The sequence below is a fragment of the Microtus pennsylvanicus genome, chromosome 1, assembly GCF_037038515.1.
Source record: "Microtus pennsylvanicus isolate mMicPen1 chromosome 1, mMicPen1.hap1, whole genome shotgun sequence".
In the NCBI taxonomy this organism is placed as follows: domain Eukaryota; kingdom Metazoa; phylum Chordata; class Mammalia; order Rodentia; family Cricetidae; genus Microtus; species Microtus pennsylvanicus.
Genome location: NC_134579.1, coordinates 201752746 through 201775600, shown reverse-complemented (window position 1 = coordinate 201775600; position 22855 = coordinate 201752746).

Below are 22855 nucleotides of genomic sequence, written 5' to 3'. Positions count from 1 at the left end.
GCATCCATTAAACGTGGGCTTTTTCTAATTTGGTCTGATTTGGATTATTGCATTGGCAGAGAGGTTTTTTGGGCCAGAAAAACTTAACAACATCCACAAAGATACCAGCTAAACACTGTCCTGATCATAGAGAAGACAGATCCCACATATTCTATGCAGTCGTTCTGCCTGCAAAGAAACAAATGGCCCACATTATTCAGGGTCAGCATGAGGCTTCTCTTAAAGGACATCCCATGTTTCCAAGCATACTTCCTTCTGCAGGTTGTCTGATCCCCCATGTATACACCTAACAGATCTTGGGAAGCTGTACATCCCAAAGACACCTATTCTTCCACGTCACAGCTGCCATCTGATCATTCCCAGAGGAAAAATCACACAGGGATCACTCTTTAAGAACAACAAACTGTGATCTACTCATCTCTTCGCTTTGTGTTCTCTTCACAGAAGATGATTGCTGTTTAACTCCCCCACCATATCCAGACACAAAGCCTCAGCACTCAGCTTCCAGTCACCAAGTTCCAGCTCTCTGCCTCTGGTTACCAAGCATAAGCACTCTGACTCCTGCTACCACTTACTCTCCTTTGGGCCCTGATGATTTCACTTAGACTCATGGCCTCATTCTGTCCCCAATAAAAAAACTCCTCTGTGTGCCCAAAAATTATTCTATTCTAAATTATCATCTGCTAATGTCTGTCTTTATTCATCTACTAATGTCTGTCTTTATTCAAAGTTCTTCATGTCTCTCTGCTGTGGGAAAATGGTCTGTACCCTGTCATTTGTATTTTAAATAAATGCTGATTGGCCAGTAGCCAGGCAGGAAGTATAGGGGGGTGACCAGGCAGGAAGTAGAGGCAGGGCAATGAGAATTCTGAGAAGAGGGACGTTTCAATCTGCAGTTGTGACTACCAGCCACAGAGGAAGCAAGATTGCAAGATGTGACCGCCTCACTGAAAAAGGTACCAAGTCACGTGGCTAACACAGACAAGAATTATGGGCTAATATAAGAGTTAATAAGAAGGCTGAGCTACCAGGCCAATCAGTTTATGATTAATATAGACGTCTGTGTTTACTTGGGACTAAACGGCTGTGAGACTTGGTAGGACAGAAGCCCCGTGTCAACATCTCTCCATTACCTGCCTCCAGGATCCGATCTTACTCTGTATGGGCACCAGCACCATCTGCTCCCAGCATGCTCCTCCAGCATGCTCCCAGCATGCTCCTCCAGCATGCTCCTCCAGCATGCTCCTCCAGCATGCTCCTCCAGTTTATCTCCTGCCACTAACCACCTGCACTTCACATTTCAGAACTATGGTGAGCTTGCCTTCCTCTGCCAAGTCTTGTTTTCACTTGTGCTTGGGAAATTTCTTCCTTCTTTCATCTGCTGATGTCAAGTCCTATGTCATCTGATCCATGAAACTGCCATTTCTTCCAAGACATTAGGTTCTTAGTCATCCAGTTCTCCATGGCCTGTGCTTTCTTTGCTTTTGTAGCATTTTGTGTCTGCTGAGAAACTCTGAGTTGTACCATTCATTCCCTAGTCTACAGCATGGGCGGTCCCTTGGATTTCACAGACTCCTGAGCACACCCCTTGCTGCTAGAGTGCAGTCTCTTGAGGGACTAGAAGAGCTTTTATTTGTTACATCGCCAGCAGTTAGTACTATTGTCCTTCTCTCCCTTCCCTTCCTTCCTCCATCTCCTCTCATCTGCCTGTCAACACAATCACTACTAAAAATTAATTGCCCTTCTTAGGTAATTTATGCATAAAATATAGTGGCAGATAAGGCAAATGTGAATTCAACTCAGTTGGAGTAAATCTCACTCAAATAGAAGGAACCCAATTAAACCTGTTTCAGTGATTTCATGACATAGTTGGAGTAGTAAATGAATTGCATTTTAGGGTTTTATTTTCATTTTTATTTGAGACTGGGTCTCCTACATACCCTAGTCTATTCTCCAACTCTATGTGTAGGCCAAACTGTACTCAGCTTCCTGAAGGCTGGGAATACAGATATGCTCCAATAACCTTAGTTTGGCTTTAGAATTTATAAGAAAGTATATTTTCATCAATGTAAATGCTCTTAAGTTAACTTTATTTTAGAGCACTGTTAAGGATTTTTAAAAATCACAAAACTAATCAAGACTAATATTAGAAATTTTGAGAAATGAAGACAACATACACAAATATAAACCAAAGTAGTCTACGGTGGTTAGTCATTAGTGTGTTAACATTTCTTTTAGTTTCTAGTTTATATTTTTATCTTTCTCTATATGTCTGTGTGTTCATAAACACGAGTGCATTAAACACATAATTACTCATGTTTATATAAGTATACATGTTTGAACCACACTTCCTGAGGAATTTTGTATTCTCTTTTTTTTTTATTAATGAAATGGTGTGCTGGCTAGTTTTTTGTCATCTTGATGCAGATTGAGTCATCTGGGAAGAGGGAACTTCAGTTGAAGAAGTGTTTTCATTAGATTGAGCTATAGGCAAGTCTGTGGGCATTTTCTTGATTAATGACTGATGTGGGAGGGCACAGGTTTTCATGGACCATGCCACCCCTGGGCAGGTAGTCCTGAGTTACGTGGAAAAGAAGGCCAAGCAAGTCATGGGGATCAAGCAATTGAGCGGCATTCCTTCATGGGCTCTGCATCATTTCCTGCCTTTAGTTCCTGCTCTAACTTCCACTTGTGATGGACTGTAAGCTGTAAGATAAAAAAAACAAAAAACAAAAAAAACCCTTTCTTTTCCACAGTGGTTTTGGCCAAGGTGCTTATCCCAACAATAAAAAGCAGCTGAAACACCTAGTATGTAGTTTCTTGTGATCATTAACTTCTCAACAAATTGTACTAAATGTACTGTATTTAAATGAATTATATTATTTGACATTTGAGTTATTTTATACATGATTTTGTCAGGCTGGTTAGCTGTTTAGGTGTATCTTCTCATATGCAGTGTAGGCTTCTTCACAGGGAGAGAGTTTAGAAAGGCACTGTTGGGTGAGAGGATAACACATGGACTCTTGTGGAATTCCATCCCATCCATCAATCAAGTAGCCTTTTTTTTGGGATATTTTCAGTCTTTGGTATTCATGTTATTCAGAGAGGGGAATGAAGGCAAAAGGAGAATTGACCTTGTCTTTCTGGTGCTACAGGGGTAAATTTCTAGCTCAAAGTTTATGTAGGTTGTATGAGCTTGGAAAAGCCATTCAATATAACTTTATTTTACTTTATCACTTGAATTCATTTTGTAGTATTGGGGATTTGAATTCAGTGCCTCATGCATGCTAGGTAAGTGTTCTGATACCAAATAATATCTCCAACCCTTCATAGGTTAATTTATGAAACTTGAATAAGAAAGTTTTGTACTGTTCCTTTTAGGGGTATAGCTACATTAAATACATGGGATATCTTTAAACACCATATTATTACTAGTAAAGCTGGATTATAACCCCAAAGCTCTGCTGGAGTAAAATTCCCTAAAACTCCCAGTTCCCTGAAAAGACATCTCACTTCAGTATCCTGCGTTGTGTGGATAGGGCCTGAGATTCCATACCTGTAACATGTTTGGATTTTTTTTAATATTCCAAATCACAGTCTTTTAGCTTGAACAACTCCTTTTCTTATTTTGAAGTTATGTTATTCAAACCTGACTACCATGTGATTATAAATGAGAGTATATTCTTTTCGGTATGGGTTAAAATTACATCAAATGAAAGCACAAGGTTGATGTAAGGAAAGGAGACCAGTCTTTCCTATTGTTTCCTGTGTACATCACTCATGGGAACTTCTTGATTATTGGAGTAAAGATGTATTATCCACTGAATCTATTTACCAGATTCAGAAAACAAAATTTGATAACTCCTTAAATCACATTTAAACCATTTTCTTTTTTTTTCTTACAAAAAAAATGTAAAAGTAATTTTATTGTACTGAATTTTTAACATTTGCTCCATTTTCTTAGCATTTGTTCCCCTTTGTTTCTATGCTAATGTATAACAAATAATGGAAATGTGGTTCCTAAGGACATTTTTTTTACAGCACCAAAAAACTTTTGTAACAATCAGCAACATAATACAATGTCATTATCTAATTCACGAACTTCTATTGATTTTCTATTAATTTGTTTTTAAATTTCTGGTTCATGATACAATCAGTATAGGATCAGCCCCCACAGAAAACACAGCTCTCACCTCAAAGGTAGTAAGAAACCACTTGTTCTAGAGCTATGTTACTCCATGTTCCATGTTCCCATGTGGAGGCAGTTTCATGAAGTTTAAAGTAACAGAACTAGGAGATATCAAACAAAGCATGTGAAAAATCAGCTGGTGGAAAATACAGCAAGATGGGGGACTCTCTCCAATCAGCCTCAGATGCTATCTGGTGACTTTCTTACCTTTGGATTGGTGGAAACTAATTGTCTTATAAATTGACAGATTTCCAATGGTTATTAATCTACTGGTCATGGAATGTTCTTTTTGACACAGAGATTGACAAGAAATGGCTATTCGGGGTAAAATCAGCCCAAGATAAAGTAGAATTGGTCTCTGACATGCTACTTCACTACAACTTTTTTTCTCTCCTAGAATAGGGAATTGAGCTAGTCCTTTTCTCATTATAACAGAATTTCATAGTTTATGTCAAGCAAGGGGTATATATTTACTGGCCCAACTACAGTAGATATAAACTTTGGTGTCTTTCAGCAGCTTATAGTGCAACTAAAAAGCAATTCACATGGTTCACCTCTACTTAGAGAAGGAAAATGATTGGGCCTTAGATTCCTGCTCTTTTTCTGCACAAGGATCCTAGAGAAACATGGGACTTAGTCACTGACATGAAATACCTATGTTGATATATTATGTGATTTTATCTGAGTCACCTTCTGTCTCGTTTGAGCAATCACGCTTCTCATGCTTCTCTTGAATGCTTCCCATTAGTTCACCAAATAACTGTACTTTACCCACCAAGGTTGGTGCAGATCTGACATATTTTCAACTTCTTTTTTCCCTATCAGCTTGCTATTGGCAAGTAGAGGTATTATTGATTGTCTCTTTTCTCTTTTGTTTGCATCTACCCTGAACAAGATTTTTTGTTTCTGTCTGACTTGTTTCTTCCTCCTCCACCTTTATTCTCCTTCTTCTGGTTTAATGCGTCATATTAAGCTGAAGTCCTCTTAGGCAAGGATTAATATAACAATGCCATTAACTGGCTTTTTTGGTTTGTTTTTAGTTTCTAATCTTGTTTCCCTTAGACCTGTTCTTGACTGTGATTATGTATTTACTAGCATCATGCTGGAAGGTAGGGCCACTGAAGTGCCTGTCTCGTGGAGCTCCAGAAGAGCTAGCTGAGATGATGCCAGTCACGCACTTACCGTGGTACCGGCAATATCTGCTACCTATTATTTATATAGTCTGTAGCAGTTTAGCTGTGTCAATCATGAGACCCTGTTTTATTATTATTAGTGTTCCCATGTCATAAGTTTTCTTAACATTGCCTCTAGGATGAAATCAAATTTCCTGGTGATCATGGCTAATGCTCCATAATTTATTTTCCAACCAGCCCCCAAGATTTATCTCTGGTTTTTATTACCTTTGTAACCTGAGATCACGTGTATTAAAATACTCTTAGTTGCTTCAGGATGTGCCAGACTCTTCCCTACTCCTGTGCATGCTTATTCCTCTGATTAAGCATCCTAGTTCATAGTCTTTCCCTAACTTATATTGTCCGCCTCTTTTTCAGATACATTTGACTATCACCACCTTTGTGAACTTCCCATGGCGATTTCTGCTCTAGTTGAAGTACGAGTTTATATTGGTTCATAGTAGCATACACTCTCTTTCATTGCAACAAGTAGGATAACATTCACTTGAGCTTCACCAACACAGGCATGTCTTGTTTTCTTTGCTCATCTTCCTTTCCTGAGAAATTATTCCAACTTGGTGGACTTTTCTGACATTAGTTATATGAGGTGTTATATTATATTATTTGTTATAGCTGGTTGACACATACCCAGAAACTGGACCTGGGAAAGATGTTATGTCTATTGAAAACTTGAATTGCTGTGCAGTTATGATTGATGAACATATAGTCAGGAACTATATGGCATAGATACATATTTAGAGCCAGACTCTAAAGGTCTTTAAAAGAAAAGGAAATAGAAAGCTTTCAATATGAAACCATGGGCAAAATATAGAAAAAAAGGGGTAGTAAATAGGTAGAAAAACTAGATCTTTAGAGGGAAGTTTAGGACTAAAACTTAAGAAGAAACTTACTAGGAGAGTAATTTTCTGAACAATTTGAGTTTGAATTCCTAAACTTAGAAAATCTTTGCCAATAGCAGAGAAGAGCCATGCTCCCAGTGTATTTTGATGTTCACTTTGATGTGTATATTCAAAATAATAATACAATAAGACACCGATGATGTTGATTAATAAACAGTTACAGGTGAATTACATCATTAGATAAATAAAGTAGTAAAAATAGCTGAGGTCAATGTTACTTCTACTGTGACTACAAGTTTCAGTTTAGAACGGCAATAACTGGTAACTCATGGTCACGTACCAGTCATTTCCCTTCTGGTGCCATCATAGACTAACAAAAGAAACTGCAAAACTGCTTTGCTTGTCAGATACTGTTACAAGAGGAACTGAAACTTAAGGCAGCCTCGTATTCTCGCTTTTTTTTTCTTTTGTGGCTATAAGTCCCATTATTCCAGAGAAAGTGTTTTCTTTCATGCCTAAGATGTGATATGGTTATTATGTTTTTGCTTTTCCACCTACTTTTTCTTTTAACTCAATTTCCTATTCTGCACCGAGTTGTCTATTTCTGGAATAGTTAAATTCATCAAAGCTGTAGCATACAAGGACTAGATGGGAATAGATTTACAAAGTTTCTGTAGGCATCTACATGAAAAATACTGAATGAGCCATCCAAAGGGCAAAGTTCTAGCTCCAGATCTGCTATTACTTTATTGTTTGTTCTTGAGTTCAATAGTTTTGTCTTAAGACCTCACCCATTTCTTCAGTATATGTTCCTGGGTGTGGCAATTTCCTAGAGGGCCCCCACACCACTTCAGCTGTCTAAGAGTAAGGTTCAGAATTTGTTCACTGTGTACCTCAGTTCTAACGATCAAATGGACGCTCTGCAAGCGCGAGCAGTTTGCATGCAATATCCTGCCGTAGAATATTTGCTAAGGCTGAGGAACCTGCCAGCCCACAGATGCTCTGTTGGTCACAGGAAAAGAGACTCCCAGTTACATACCACATCTTTGCAAAGCATAGGGCTCCGTTTTTCACAGTTCACGAGTGGTGGTTAACAATTACAGAAGCAAACAAGACTGTGAAGAGTTTAACACAACTCTTGGCATAAGTAAGAGTTCTTGGAGTTCTTGGAGAGTTAGGTGGAGAAGTAAAAGCTAACTCAGTTATTTGACCTGGGGTAAGAATTTAGAGAAGGGGATTGCTGATAAAAAGCTGGCCAGGTGTAGAAATGTGTTTTCAGGTGTGGAATTTCACAGCAAGTCATGTTTTCTGCTTTCTGTAAGATTCCTTAAGGAACAGGAGGACCTGGGTCCTTGTGTTGGTTACATGAGCCAAAATGTGATTGATCTTTAATTCCTGTGTAATGTTTTTTAATCAAGTGATCTTAGTCAAAAAGCCCCAAAGAAATTTTAGCTAGATAGAGAAAATTATAGATACCTTTTTTATAAAACATTATGGAACCAATCCTGTGCAAATACCGAAATTTATCCAGCACTGCCGAGTTTATTTAAGGTTGTTAAACAAATAGTTATACAAAATTATCATTGAAACTCGCTTGTATTTTAATAGATTGGTAAATAAAATACTTAAAAAAGCATTTGAGATGGGGTGCAGAAGTTGAAAAATACTCAGAACCTCTTAAGGAATATGACTCTATAGATATACAACACCTTTTTCTATGTTTTCTTTTTGTTTCTTGTTTTTTTTATGTATTTTTTTATTGATAAAAGGAGAATAAAGAAAAGAAAGAAAAAAAAAACAAATTTCCACCTCCTCCCAGCCTCCCATTTCCCTCCCCCTCCTCCCATTCTTCTCCTCCTCCTCCCACCCCTCTCCCCTTCCCCCCACTCCTCTCCCCCTCCCTCTCCAGTCCAAAGAGCAGTCAGGTTTCCCTGCCCTGTGGTAAGTCCTAGGTCCTCCCCCCTCCATCCATATCTAGGAAGGTGAACATCCAAACTGGCTAGGCTCCCACCAAGCCAGCACATTGCATTGGAACAAAACCGCGTGCCATTGTCCTTGGCGTCTCATCAGCCCTCATTGTTCGTCATGTTCAGAGAGTCCAGTTTTATCCCATGCTTTTTTTGGTAACAGTCCAGCTGGCCTTGGTAAGCTCCCAGTAGATCAGCTCCACTGTCTCAGTGGGTGGGTGCACCCCTCGTGGTCCCGACTTCTTTGCTCATGTTCTCCCTCCTTCTGCTCCTCCTTGGGACCTTGGGAGCTCTATCCAGTGTTCCAGTGTGGGTCTCTGTCTCTATCTCCATCCATCGCCAGATGAAAATTCTAGGATGATATGCATGATATTCGTCAGTATTGCTCTAGGATAGGGTCATTTCAGGTTCCCTATCCTCAGCTGCCCAAGGAACTAACTGGGGGCCTCAGCTTGGGCACCTGGGATCCCCTCTAGGGTCAAGTCTCCTGCCCATCCTAAAGTGGGTCCTTTAACTAAGAAATGGGGTTCCGTGCTCCCCTATCCAACCTTCCTTTATCCCGATCCTCCTGTTTCCCCAAGTCCCCCCTCCTTTCCTTCTACTTTTTCTCTCCCCATCTCCCCTTACCCCCATCCCACCCCACCCCCAACATCCCACTTTTCTCCCCGGCAATTTTGTCTACTTCCCTTATCCAAGAGGATAACTATATGTTTTTCCTTGGGTTCACCTTCTTACTTAGCTTCTTTAGATTCGCCTATTGTAGACTCCGTGGCCCCTATTTATGGCTAGAAACCAATTATGAGTGAGTACATCCCATGTTTCTTGTTTTTGAGACAGGGTCTCATTCTGTAGTCTAGATTGATCCATAATCTACTGTGTAGAAACAGGTACAAGGCCTCAAACTCACAAAATTTTCTTGTCTCAACCTCTCAAGTGTTTATATTACAGGCATGAACTACCATGTGATCTTAAATGGACTTTCTGAGAGTTTTAGCTTGTTTATTTCTTTAGATTGTTGTTAGATTATTAGAACTATTGTTTTGAATTACATTCATAATTTCCTTTAAGATGTAAACATTCTAAATGCCTATAAACAGAGGCCAGGATATTTAGATTTCTTTAAAAGACTAATTGTCATTGAGGAAACAACTCCATTGTGGCAATAATAATTATGAACTATGTATAGGAGAAATAATATATCATAACTTTAACAGGGGAACAATCAGATAATATTAATCCATAGTCAGAAAACAGTGAGAAACAACTTGATTATAAAACAGTGACCTACATTCTTGGGGATTTTTCTAATCATTGCTATGTTAAGACATGAAAGAATTAAAGTTTTTTTTTTGTCTTAAATCTTCAAAGAAAAAGATAAAGAACGAAGCCCAAATGAGCATTATAGAGGATTTTCTGTGGATTACTCATCTGAAGTGTGATTTCCTGGTTTATTGAGCTTTAATGTCATGTTTCTAACTTTGACCTATATCTTAAACTCTAACCTTTAGTAGTATTTAGTTTTAATTAAGCTATTTTCTTTTTAGAGTAGCGAATGCATTAAAAGGAGAAATTATGTAACAGAAAGACAAGGTTACTGATGACAGTTTCTATGCCATTATTTCCATTTGAAATACCTGTAGCATTTAGACTGTCTTTGCTGAGACACATTACAGAATTAATTGGGGGCTGGGTTTACAAGCAACAAATACAGTACCTTACTTCTATAATAAGCTACGTGCTTCCATTGGTTAAGTCTTAAGTTTGGGTGACTCCACAGATCAGAAAGTAGGTGAGAAAACAGCCCTTTGAAAACTCACTGGAGTTTATAGAGAAAGTGCTAGGACTTTAAAGCGTATTGGTTTTCAAGTAAATTAATGTTTTTATCTCCTTAGATTATTCCATTCATGTTAATGTCTGTAACAGAGTCTGGATATTAACAGTTCTCAAATTCCGTTTTTCACAACAATGTCCTGAGTTGTCTTTCAAAACTGTAGACTTTTAGGTTCTATACCTCATCCCATCTGGCAGGTCCAGGGCAGATACAAGAATCTGAGATTGTAACGAGCCCTCGAGGGATGTCATATGGATGGTCTACTCAACATATTGGAAAAGCACTGATGTGTTTTGTTTTGTTTGCTTTTTCCTCCAGGACAGAAGATTAAACTCAGGGTCTCACACTTGCTAGGGAACGCTCTAGTACTGACCTACACCCCGAATCTTGTGTTTTCTTTTTTAATCTTTTGAGACAGCATCTCACGAAGCAGTGCAGGCTGACCTCCAACTTGTGATGCACTTGCTGGAATTACAGGTGTGCACGGCCAAGCTAGAGAGAAGGTAGAAATACCTGTGAGAGAGAAAATAGCTTGTTTGCAACTCATGCACTGTCAGTTTTAATATGCCCCTAAGCAACATGTAGACGCATTTCAAGAGAGTTGATGTAAGGTCTGAAGGCAGTGCACCAAACTCTAGATTCTGCATTGCCTTTAGGTTCTGCATTGCCTGTGTGTGTCTTGATTTTGTCTCAGAGACTTTCCCATCCATATGATTGCGCTCTCCTTGGCTTGCAGGTTAGATTTCACATGAGCCGAGGCACATTCCCAAGTGACGATGTGAGCAGCATGCCTCACAACCAGAGTTACTTCTGAGAGTTTATGGTTACCTTCTCTTACCTTCGAAAGGAGAAAATTGATAGACAGTACCATAAATCTGACTTTTTATTTATTTGTAGGAATTCGTGAAATAAGAAATCAAGCTATAGAATCCTTATAAGACAGAATGCATCTAAACTTTTCCAGTGAATCAGTATCCATGCCTGAAAATTAATTTTATGTCATCGTTTATAGTTTATAAACGTATATGACGTTCTGAATAAGGTAGAGATGTCATGTGACTCTGTTTTTCTGTTTATAAGCATTCAGAAATGTTTTGTTACCCCTTAGAAATTTAAAACCGCCAGTCATTCAATGCGAAAATGAGCTTGAATGAAATAGCATGGCAAATTATATCTAGCTCAAGCATCTGTTATTAAGTTCCCATGCTTCACTAACCCGTGGGGAGGAAAAAAAAAGGCTTTTGATTTTTTTTAAGCCTTCTAACTTCAGAAACAAAATGTCCCTAACTTAAAATGGATCCTCTCCAAGATGTGGGGGGAAGATAAAAAGATCATGGCACAGTAATAATTGCTCATGTTTTTAGTTTTTCAGAAGCTTTCTGTGTATCTTCTCTCATTGAAATGTGCAGTCATGACATTTTGAAGAAGCAGTGACATCTGGTGTTAAGGACAAAGACTGGGGATTTGCCACAGGGACCTGATTCTCCTGCATGTTCTGTCTGAGGAGGAGTGTTATCTGAGGCCACATATGGTATCAGGTACTGCTAATGTGAAAGAGACATGCAAAAGCTCGGGGCTGCTCACCAGCTTTGCCGCTAGGGAATAATAACAAATATCACAAACACTTGTAAGTCTGTGCATGCACACACGTATAAATGCCCATGCACTTAAACGTAAAGTTGTAATAGCAGTTGCCATCACTGCCATCTTGCAGGTGTAGAACTGAGTCGTGAACCTTGCACAACCTTACTTGTCTGGCCAGTGGCAGAGACGGGATTGAAATACAGCCAGTGCAACTCCAGAATTTTAGTTCTGTTTTTATCATTACTTCTCAATGTAAAATCATTCGTTCTTTTAAGTGGACGTGGTAGGAGGAAGATTACAGAAATTCTACCAATATTGACATTATTGAGAGCATCCATGCATTGCCTTTAATGTGACGGATTGCCAATGAATTAGAAGGTAGTCCAGACAAAGAGGGAAATACTCCAAACAGCTCAATCCGGTAATTTAGAAGGACGGTGAGCCATCCCTCTGGCTAGACACAGTCCATAGCCAAGCTTTGTTTGGTCTGGGGCTTTGACCTTTACAGTGTTTTACATTTCAATTAGTTACCAAAATAGACACAGTAAAATTTAAAAGCCTTATACACAGATCCGAGTTTCTGCTCTCTTAGAAAACTGGAGGCTTCATAACACAGTCCTTGCCATTTCTCCAGCAACCTGGGCCTGCGTGTCACTCTGGGACATCTACACTTATTTCACTGTGTCAAATTTGTATGTTTTGGTCCTTATGCATTTGATTTTTTGACTTTGAATGAAATCATTATTTTTAAGGGACAAATGAAACAAATTCTTGTAAATTGTATACATATAACTTCAGAAGGGCTGCTGTTAGGGTGGAAGGACATTTATTTCTGAGGCACATCACAGATTATTAAAGTCAGTTTCTCAACTACTAGGAAGAGCAGCGTGATTTTTTTTTTCTAAATTCTGGACACTAGTCACACCGACAAACGGCTTAAAGAAGTGTCTCCGATGCGTTTGTCAATATGTATTTTTCCATGGAGGATCCGCTTATGAACAGAATGACAAAGGAAAGATACTCCAGCAAATCACAATCCTTTCTTTTTCCTCCAAGGATAACATCAAGTCTTTAACAAATGATTCCTCTTGGCGTAATGGCAAGAACAGACACAGTTTAGAAATGTTTTCTGCGTTAGAATTGCACACATGTGTTTTCATAGTTTGATATTTTCACCGTAATTGTAAACATTCCCAGCAACTGTCCCGTGTAGAATTATGCAGCTAAATGTGCATTAGGTGGTGTCTGGAAAATGTTTGCATAATCCATTCTCCAAGTTCAGTAACTGCACTGAAAATTACAGGTCAAAAAATGTTTAGAATTCTGGTCTTCCCCTTCAGGTGTGTGTGTGTGTATGCGTGGTGTGTGCAATATGGGAGCCAATTTTAAATACAAAGTTTATTTTTGTTTTATACACACCATATATAACTACCCAAAGATAATTTTACGCAGTATTGAAGGCGAAGGCATAAGTTTCTAGCACACCTGCATACTGATGATGACCCACCGCTTGAGATTAGGTGTGGAGTTTCCCACATGTGCTATGTTAGCACTCAGAAAAGTTTCTGGTCTTGAACCCTTCTAGACTTTGGTTTCACGTTCAGTTTATACCTGAGGACAGATCTGTTCCATGTGTCAACTGGACTGACATGTGTGCTTCTGTAACCTAAACCTCCAGCTATTAATAACTCATGCATTACCTTCTATTTTGATAATTACTCTGTTGATTTAAATGACAATGTCCCCCGTGCCAAAGGATCATATATTTGAATGCTTAGTTATCAGGGAGTGGCACTATTCAGTCGGTTCTAAAGTATTAGGAGATGTAGGCTTGTTGGAGCAAGTATGGTATAGGCTAGGTTTTGAGGTTTCAAAAGCCCACACCAGGCTCACGGCCTGCCCCCCTCTTTCTTTGTCCCTATGGATCAGGATGTAACTTCAGGGTCATGTTCCTTGACATGATGATAATGGACTAAGCCCCTAAAATGGTTAGCAAACTCCCAACTAAATACTTTCTTTTATAAGAGATGCCTCGGCCATGTGTTTCTGCATAGCACTAGAACCCTGACAAAAGCAATTACTGCCTGCCTGCCACATACTAGCGTATTTCAGCTTTGTGGTTCCAGTTTAGGGCTGTTAAAATGGTGCCGGATATCTATTTAATATGCAGGGTGCTTTATGTAACCATTGCTTTTTTTTTGGTAGTTTGGTGACACTGATATTCGTAAACAAATTTGTACCCGATTTAAGTTTGAAAGTAGCTATCAAAGTAGCAAATATCATATACTTACACAGTTTTTAATGCCTGTGACCCAAGCTAAATGCATCTGCATAGTGGTATAATAACACCAATCTCTCACCAGTCTTTTGGCATGGTAGGGGAGAGATTTTAATGAACCAATGATTGTACATTGTGAAAAAGTGATGTTTCTCCTGTATCCTGTGAATTCTCAGCTTCTCAGTACTTTTAAAGATATGCTACACTTGATTGCCCAATTGTTTCTTATATTTCTATTGCATTTCCTACTTCCTACCTCATTCTTTCAATGTCACTTGTTTGATTATATTGAAGAAGTGTTTTCTGTCATGCACGCCAAGGCTTCTTTCCTACTATTTATAGATGATACCTGTAAGCCAGATTTTAGTATCTCCGGAAACTTTTCCTCTGAGGTGAAAAGGAGGAATTTGTAATTTTATCTAAATCTCTTAAAGCTTCCAAAGTATAATTGAGTCATCGCCTATTAGGAATTACTTCTAAGCTTGTTTCCTGTCCTTGCTGCTGTTCGAACCATTAACAGTGTCTTGGTCAGTTGTGCACCAAACAACTGCAGCTGGTTCCAGTTGAGACTGTCAGCCTGAAGAAGCCCCTTGGGGCTCTAATAGGAGCAGTTTATGTCCGCAAAGTCACAGTAAGACACAAGAGGAAAAGGGTTATCTCTAATAGGAGCAGTTTATGTCCGCAAAGTCACAGTAAGACACAAGAGGAAAAGGGTTATCTCTGTAAACGATGTCTTGCTTTCTTTTAAAATGAAAAGTGCACTAAAGTAATCATCTTCAAGAATGTGAAAAAATTAAACATGCACACTTCATTGCCTAGAAGTGTTTTGAGTTGTGTTTATTTGTTTAGCTCTTATAGCTTAGCATGACTTCTCTTGCAAAAATCTCTACTTTTCCCAAGAGCGGTATTGCTGGGTCCAGGGGTAGGTTGATCCTGAATTTCCTGAGAAACCGCCAAGTGCTTTCCAAAGTGGTTGCACAAGATTGCATTCCCACCAGCAATGGATGAGGGTACCCCTTCCTCCACAACCTCTCCAGCAAAGGCTATCATTGGTGTTTTTGATTTTAGCCATTCTGACAGGTGTAAGATGATATCTCAAAGTTGTTTTGATTTGCATTTCCCTGATCGCTAAGGAGGTTGAGCATGACCTTAAGTGTCTTTTGGCCATTTGAACTTCTTCTGTTGAGAATTCTCTGTTCAGTTCAGTGCCCCGTTTTTAAATTGGGTTAATTAGCATTTTAAAGTCTAGTTTCTTGAGTTCTCTATATACCCAAGAGATGCCCTATCATATGACAAAAGCATTTGTTCAACTATGTTCATAGCAGTATTATTTGTAATAGCCAGAACCTGGAAACAACCTAGATGTCCTTCAATGGAAAAATGGATGAAGAAAGTGTGGAATATATACACATTAGAGTACTACGCTGCGGTAAAAAACAATGACTTCTCAAATTTTGCATGCAAATGGATGGAAATAGAAAACACTATCCTGAGTGAGGTAACCCAGACCCAAAAAGATGAACATGGGATGTACTCACTCATAATTGGTTTCTAGCCATAAATAAGGGTCACGGAGTCTATAATTGGTGATCCTAAAGAAGCTAAATAAGAAGGTGAACCCAAAGAAAAACATAGTTATCCTCCTGGCTATGGGAAGTAGACAAAATTGCCTGGGAAAAAATTGGGATTTTGGGGGTGGGTTGGGATGGGGGTAAGGAGAGATGGGGAGAGAAAAGTGAGAAGGGGAGGATAGGGGGAACTTGGGGAAAGAGGATGATTGGGATAAAGGAAGGTTGGATAGGGGAGCAGGGAAGCACAAATTTTAGTGAAAGGAGCCAACTTAGGGTTGGCAAGAGACTTGAAACTAGAGTGGCTCCCAGGAGCCCAAGGCGATGTCCCCAGTTAGTTTTTTGGGCAGCTGAGGATATGGGAACCTGAAATGACCCTATCCTATAGCAATACTGACGAATATCTTGCATATCACCATAGAACCTTCATCTGGCGATGGATGGAGAGAGAGACAGAGACCCACACTGGAGCACCGAACTGAGCTCCCAAGGTCCCAATGAGGAGCAGAAGGAGGGAGGACATGAGCAAGGAAGTCAGGACCACGAGGGGTGCACCCACCCACTGAGACAGTGGGGCTGATCTATTGGGAGCTCACCAAGGCCAGCTGGACTGTGATTGAAAAAGCATGGGATAAAACCGGACTCTCTGAACATGGCGAACAATGAGGGCTGATGAGAAGCCAAGGACAATGGCACGGGGTTTTGATCCTACTTCATGTTCTGGCTTGGTGGGAGCCTAGCCAGTTGGGATGTTCACCTTCCTAGACATGGATGGAGGGGGGAGGACCTTGGACTTTCCACAGGGCAGGGAACCCTGACTGCTCTTTGGACTGGAGAGGGATGGGGAGAGGAGTGGGGGGAGGAGAGAAGGGTGGGAGGAGGGGGAGGGAAATGGGAGGCTGGGAGGAGGCGGAAACTTTTTTTTTCTTTTTCTCAATAAAAAATTTAAAAAAAAAGAAAAAAAAATCTCTACTTTTGCTTCACTATTGGAAAGTTTCCTCTGTTTCTTAGTATACCTGAGGGGAATGATTAAGAGGTGTGTGTGTGTGTTGTAGGGAAGGTTGGAAGGGAATGGAATCCCCCCCCCCACTAATAGAACGAGCTCTATCAGTGTCTTTGGGGACTGAAAACACAATGCAATTGGTAAAGTGTTTGCCATATCAGCATGAGAATCCAGATTCAATCTCCAGCACAAGCATAAAAAAAAAATCAGAAAATGATAGCACACATATAGATTGTAATTCAAGAACAGTTCCTAAGGAATACTGCCAAAAGTTGATACCTGAGGTTGACCTCTGGCCTACACATACAGCAACAGCAACAAACAGTCAACAATCTAAACAAAAAACCAAGTACACAGTAGGTTCTACTTTTTCAGCTACTATAGCCAGAGGAACACATATTTTCTTAGATATCTGTTGATTTCCCAGACCATAAATCCATCTAATGGGTTCAACTCCATCAAAATTTATGTAGTTGTAATCAACAAAATGTGAAAACATAATCTATATTGATTTACTTTCTTTTTCTTGGGACATAAAGTAGATACTATATGGTACATTATCATCTTCAATGTTTGTTAGCATTTTAGCATAGGAATAGTATTTAAGGCTTAGAAATAATGCATAAACACAAGGGAATGTGGCCATCACCTATTTTTGTTTTATTTTCAACTACCTATGAGCATACAATTTATGTAGGAAAACACATAACATACATCTAGAAATGGTTAAATATGTGTATTAAACATGCAGACATGACATAAGAACAGGTGAGAGAGGAAGTTAAAATGTAGAGTTTTGTGGACACTTACTAAATAGTTTTCTAGAGACGAATGCTCTTGGAGCCTAAAACTATCCAGGAAAATGACCACTGAAGAGAATTTAAGAAATACCAATGGAATAGAAACACATTTACTTTGCCTCTTTTCAGTTGCTCAACTAGGGTTGACTTCTTTTGGCCAGATGACCTTTTGCATTGCCTGATAAATTGGTTTAGAATTGAGGCCAACTTGATTTTTCTGTTAAGTGCTACTAGTAAATATTTTATGCTTTTCAATACATGCCATTTTGGCCAAAAGTACTAAATTATACAATTATACTGTGAAAGCAGCCATAGACCTAAAATATAAGAAATGGAATGAAGAACGTATCCAGGATTGCTCACAGTTAGATTATACTCCTCACTCTAATGTAAATATATTTAAATGAGTCAACAAACAATATAGGGTGCTGAGTCCATTCAGGGTTTCATACTGTATATGTTTCTAGGACTGAACACAGCCTTAATAAATATCAAAACTTTAAGAAACCAGTTGGCGTTCAAAGGAGAAGCAAAGTGGAAGAAATATAAATTATATTTTCATTAGCTAACTAAGCTTACAGTAAATCTAAGGGATACTGGGATTTCTGAGGTAGACCAGCAGTAATTTTCTACATCAGATATGGATAGGGGCTGCTTAAATGATTGTGACAAGATAAATCCTTTGGGCTCCACCCCCTGGCATTCTGATTGACAGGTCTCATCATCTGCATTTTAGAAGCCCTTGCTCAGGCTGCTGCACAGACTCTTACAGATGAAACCCATACCTCTCCTTTGGAGGAGGCTGGAATAATGGGAGGATAAAGGTTGAAGAACTGAACTGAGCAGAGATGGGAAAACTGAAAGCTGCATGCGCCCAGGGAGGGAGAAAGGGATAAGCAGCTGCGGTTTGAAAATGGTTCTGCTGCTATCTGCAAAAACACAGAAAACACTGAAATTAGAATTTGCCAGTTGCTTTATCTGTCTTCAAAATGACTTCTTCTGATTCATGGTTTGAATTTTAAAATGTCTCCGTGTCACAGACTTCATACACAGCTTACTGTAAGAACAGAGCAGCCATCGGGAAAGCTCTGCCACTTCCCAACCCGTATTGACTGATAGCATCCTACTGTTCCAGTATCATTTTATTTCCTACTACTTAGGAAATACTTTTGTAGTAATAAGATAAATTATATTTTCAGATTTAACACTCCTTTGTTAAGCAAATTTTGTAAAAAGGCTTTTTACAAGCCATGTTTTTTAAGAAACCACATAAACCCCTTTAGTAATGATTCATCTCTGCATGCAAGACTCAGAGAATCTATAATTTATCGCATGAACTACTATTGAAAAGTTCACCTTCATTTCTGACTAACAATGTATGATGCTTTTGTGAATATTCTCTATAAGCTATCTAAATGCCATTTTCTTCTTCGCTTGTCTTGTTCTATAAGGCAACTAATGCAACTGAAATCTTCATGATAAAATGTCGTTATTAAATGGTTTGATGTAATAAGTGATAAACGCATATTAACCAAAGGTAGGTTACTGGTAAATTTGCCAATGAATTTGTTACAAGAGATGATAATGAGCATGAGAACTGTCCATGCCTGCTGTGTGTATAGATAAATGAAGAGCAACCATGTGAGAACAATCAAGGACTACGCACTTAGACTTCAGGTCAGTATCCATTAGCGGTGTTGGCAAATACTCAAAGGCAGGCAGGCGAGCAGGAAAACTCTGTCAAAGGAAGAACATGGGAGGCTTCAGTTCTGCCCTGAACTGTGGCTCTTGGCATGAAGAAAAGTAGGCTATCAGATGACTAACCGGAAGCTGTGCATCCATGTGATCAGATATGTGCAAATATTTGACTTGCTCTGTTTGACTCCAAGGTTAATATTTTTAAAAATAGAAAATTTGGCTTGGCATATTGGTACAAACCTGTAATCTATACTAGGGAGCCTGAGGTAAAAGTCTGGGAATACAGGGAGATTCTGCATATTAATTTCAAAAGACCAGAGGGAAGCAACTCACGAAGGAGGGTTTACTGTGGTTCATAGTTCCAAGAGTTACTGCTCTATTGCAAACTATTTCCCCGATTACTTGTTGGAAGTCCCTTACAAAGAACATCTTTCTTCCCTCAAAATCATTCTCAAGTTAGTTGCCTATATATTATAGCTTACATAATTCATGAACATGAACATTCTCTTACAAATCAAAATACAACAACCCAAACCTAGAGATTAGCATCATTGTCCTCCAATCTTCAAATCTGGTTATGATGTTCCAGTTACCAATTAAGGAGCCCACTCTGGGTAATATATGTCATCTGTTGATCTCCTCAGCGTCATCTTTCACCGTTCTGGCTCACGTGGGTTCTGAGTCCTCTGTTTTTAAATACTATACGTGAATGGGGGTGATTTCTTCTGATGCTTTGCATATACTGTTTCCTAGCTTATGGCTTCTTCTTCTTTGCCACTATACCCTTTTCTTCTCATTATATTGCTTGCCATTATTATTTATTTCAAAGTAATTTTCTATAAGACTTATAAGGGAAATAATGGCAAGATAAAAATAGAGATTTTTGTGTATGTGTTTATATATGCATGTGCACATGTATGTGTGTTCATGTGCATGTGTGTGTGTATTCTAGAGTTCAGTCTCAAGTGTCTCCATCATTCATTCAACAGTATTCTTTGAGACAGGTTTCTCACTGAACCTAGAGCTCACTGATTCACGTAGGCTGGGTAACCAGTAAGTTATAGAATCTTTAAAGTCATAAAGACCAATTTGACTTGAAAATAAAAATACTAACTCTAACTCATACTAAATTGGAAGAATTTTTTGTATTTTCTAATCTTAAGGGAAAAGCAGGAGTAATTTTATTCTTATTGGTTTTATAACCACATGTCTATAAGAGGGCAGTTTTCTGGTGTAAGGGTATGCATAAAACATAGAGAGAATTTACACTTAAAATGCCAGATGACTTCACTGAAAAGGATAAATTAAAAAGTTCTCTAAAATGGATCTGTTAATTAAATTTATAAATGAGGTACTTGTTTTCAATAAGTTGAAGCAAGCTATATTAGCAAGACAGTAATTTTTCCCTTACCACTGGAGATAGAAGACAGACATGAATGATCAGTTTCTATTATATAGTACAGTCAACAATATATATATATATATATATATATATATATAATTTAGTCATGCATAGCACATTTTCTACTGAGCTATACATTCTTATACATTGATTCTTATAAAGAACTACTAAGAGTAAATCCTATGCCACTGTGCATATTCCACGACAAGCAGTAAGTAGCTGCTATGTGTTGCCAAGCAGAATAAGAAACCAAATGTACTTAGTGCCAAGCAAGTGCTCTTCAAGTGTGTGAGGCATATACACAACCTCGAAGTGTTTACTGTTTCATTGAAATAAATGCTACTTGCTTGTTTTACTCAGTTACTTAAAGAGAAGATAAATTTTAATATATTTTATTCAAATATTTTAGTGAGTAAATAGTGGAAAATTATTGATAAGCCACTTTATATTTTTAAAACACTAAATCTGTGAAATTAGTCGTGTCTTTTATATTAAACACACATTTCTTCTCGCCACATTTAATTTGTTTAATAAACACATACTGGGTATAGCTACTATATAATCAGTGTGTATATTAAGTTTTGTACAAAAAAAAGCAAGAACAATATAACAAAAGGCAGATAGACAAGAAGGGAAAAAATGAAAAAGAAATGAATAAATTGGTGATGATTCTCTTGAAACACGATCAATGGTCTTTCAAAACTTCCTCCCTCCCTCCCTCCCTCCCTCCCTCCCTTCCTCCTTTCTTACCCTTTCCTCCTTCCTCCCTCCCTCCCTCCCTCCCTCCCTCCCTCCCTCCCTTCCTCCTCCCTCCCTCCCTTCCTCCTCCCTCCCTCCCTTCCTCCTCCCTCCCTCCCTTCCTCCTCCCTCCCTCCCTTCTTCCCTTCCTTCCCTCCTCTCTTCCTTTCTTTTGTTTGTTTTGAGACAAGGTTTCTCTATATAACAGTCCTAAAGTCCTGGTTGCCCTAGAACTCACTCTGTATACCAAGTAGGCCTTGAACTCATAATATCTGCCTGTCTCTGCCTCCCGAATGCTGAGGTTAAAGGCAAGCACCACCACTGTAGGGCCCCGTCACAATTTTTAAGAGTTTTCTTCAATCGTCTTCTGTCTAGGCTGTTACTTGTTTGGGGTGTGGGGCGTGGGTAGGGGTTGTCACAGAAGCCTGCCATTGCCTCTTTCTCAGCTGTGAGTCTGTGGTCATCTAACATAGCGAAAGTGGCTTCCTTGACCTTCGCAGTCAGCAGAGGCATAGCTCACAGACTTCCACAAGGTTGCTGGTGACAGCATGGACAGTGGTTATCTCCAGCATCAGCACATGACACAGATGTCAACATGGTCTCTGGTGGCAGTACAGACCTCTGCTGCTGCATGAGTCATGAAACCCATCATAGCCCTCGGCAGCAGCACAGACCATAGACATCTGCATAGCCTTCAGTGATATCACAGGCCATGGACATCAACACAAATCCTGGTTGCAGTAGGCTCACAAACCCAGACATGGTCGTTGGTGGCAGTCCCCACCAACACCATTATGGCTCACGGCAGCAACATATCTCAGAGACACTAACATGGTTTCAGGTTACAGCACAGACCACAGACATGACATGGCCTTGGGTGATAACACAGGCCATGAATATCAACACAGATCCCTGCTGTAATAGGGACATGTGTATTCCATATTTAAAGGGGATCTCGAATATCCTCATCTGCTTTCCTTTTGACTAACCAGATGCCACTTTATAGCAAAAGCAGTTTTGCTGAGTATGACCCTTAGAATATCTTTGTAATAGCACTTACATTTTCTTACTCAGGTAAGAAACAATTCCTCCTCGTGGTAAAATATTTACAGAAGACTACGAAAAAGTAATGATAAGCCAAAATCTCTTTATTTAAAATAACTGTAATAATTTAGTATATTTTCTCCTAAAATAATAAAAATTAAAGGTTTTTTATTAATTGTCTGATAATTTCATATAATGCATTTTGATCATAGTCACCTCCCTCACCCAACTCCTTCTGTATCTACCCTCCCCACCTTCTCTACAAACCCAAATTTGAATTTTCTTCTCCCTACCCCCAGCAAGTCTAGTTCATGTTACTCTACTACTCTTAGGTGTGGGGCATGCCCTAGAATTTGGTTGATCTACCAGGGGTCACATCACTAAATAATAACTTTAAGAATTCAAGTATATATTAATTGTATAAATTCTGCATTACATATAAGCTTATCCCAGCATAGGAATTTTCAAGTCTACGATCAGTTTTTAAAACTAGGAATTGAATCACTTTATAAGATCTCTAAGAAATTTAATATGTATAATGATATTAAAAGCATATTATTCATACCATTTATTTGTATAGAAGGAAAACTGTCAATTATTGCAAGAATGTGAGCTAGATGTCTCAGTAGTTGAAAATATGTATGGCTCTTCCATAGGATCTGAGTTTATTTCCTAGTTATCCAATTTGGATGATACAAAATTGCCTGTAACTCCAGTTCCA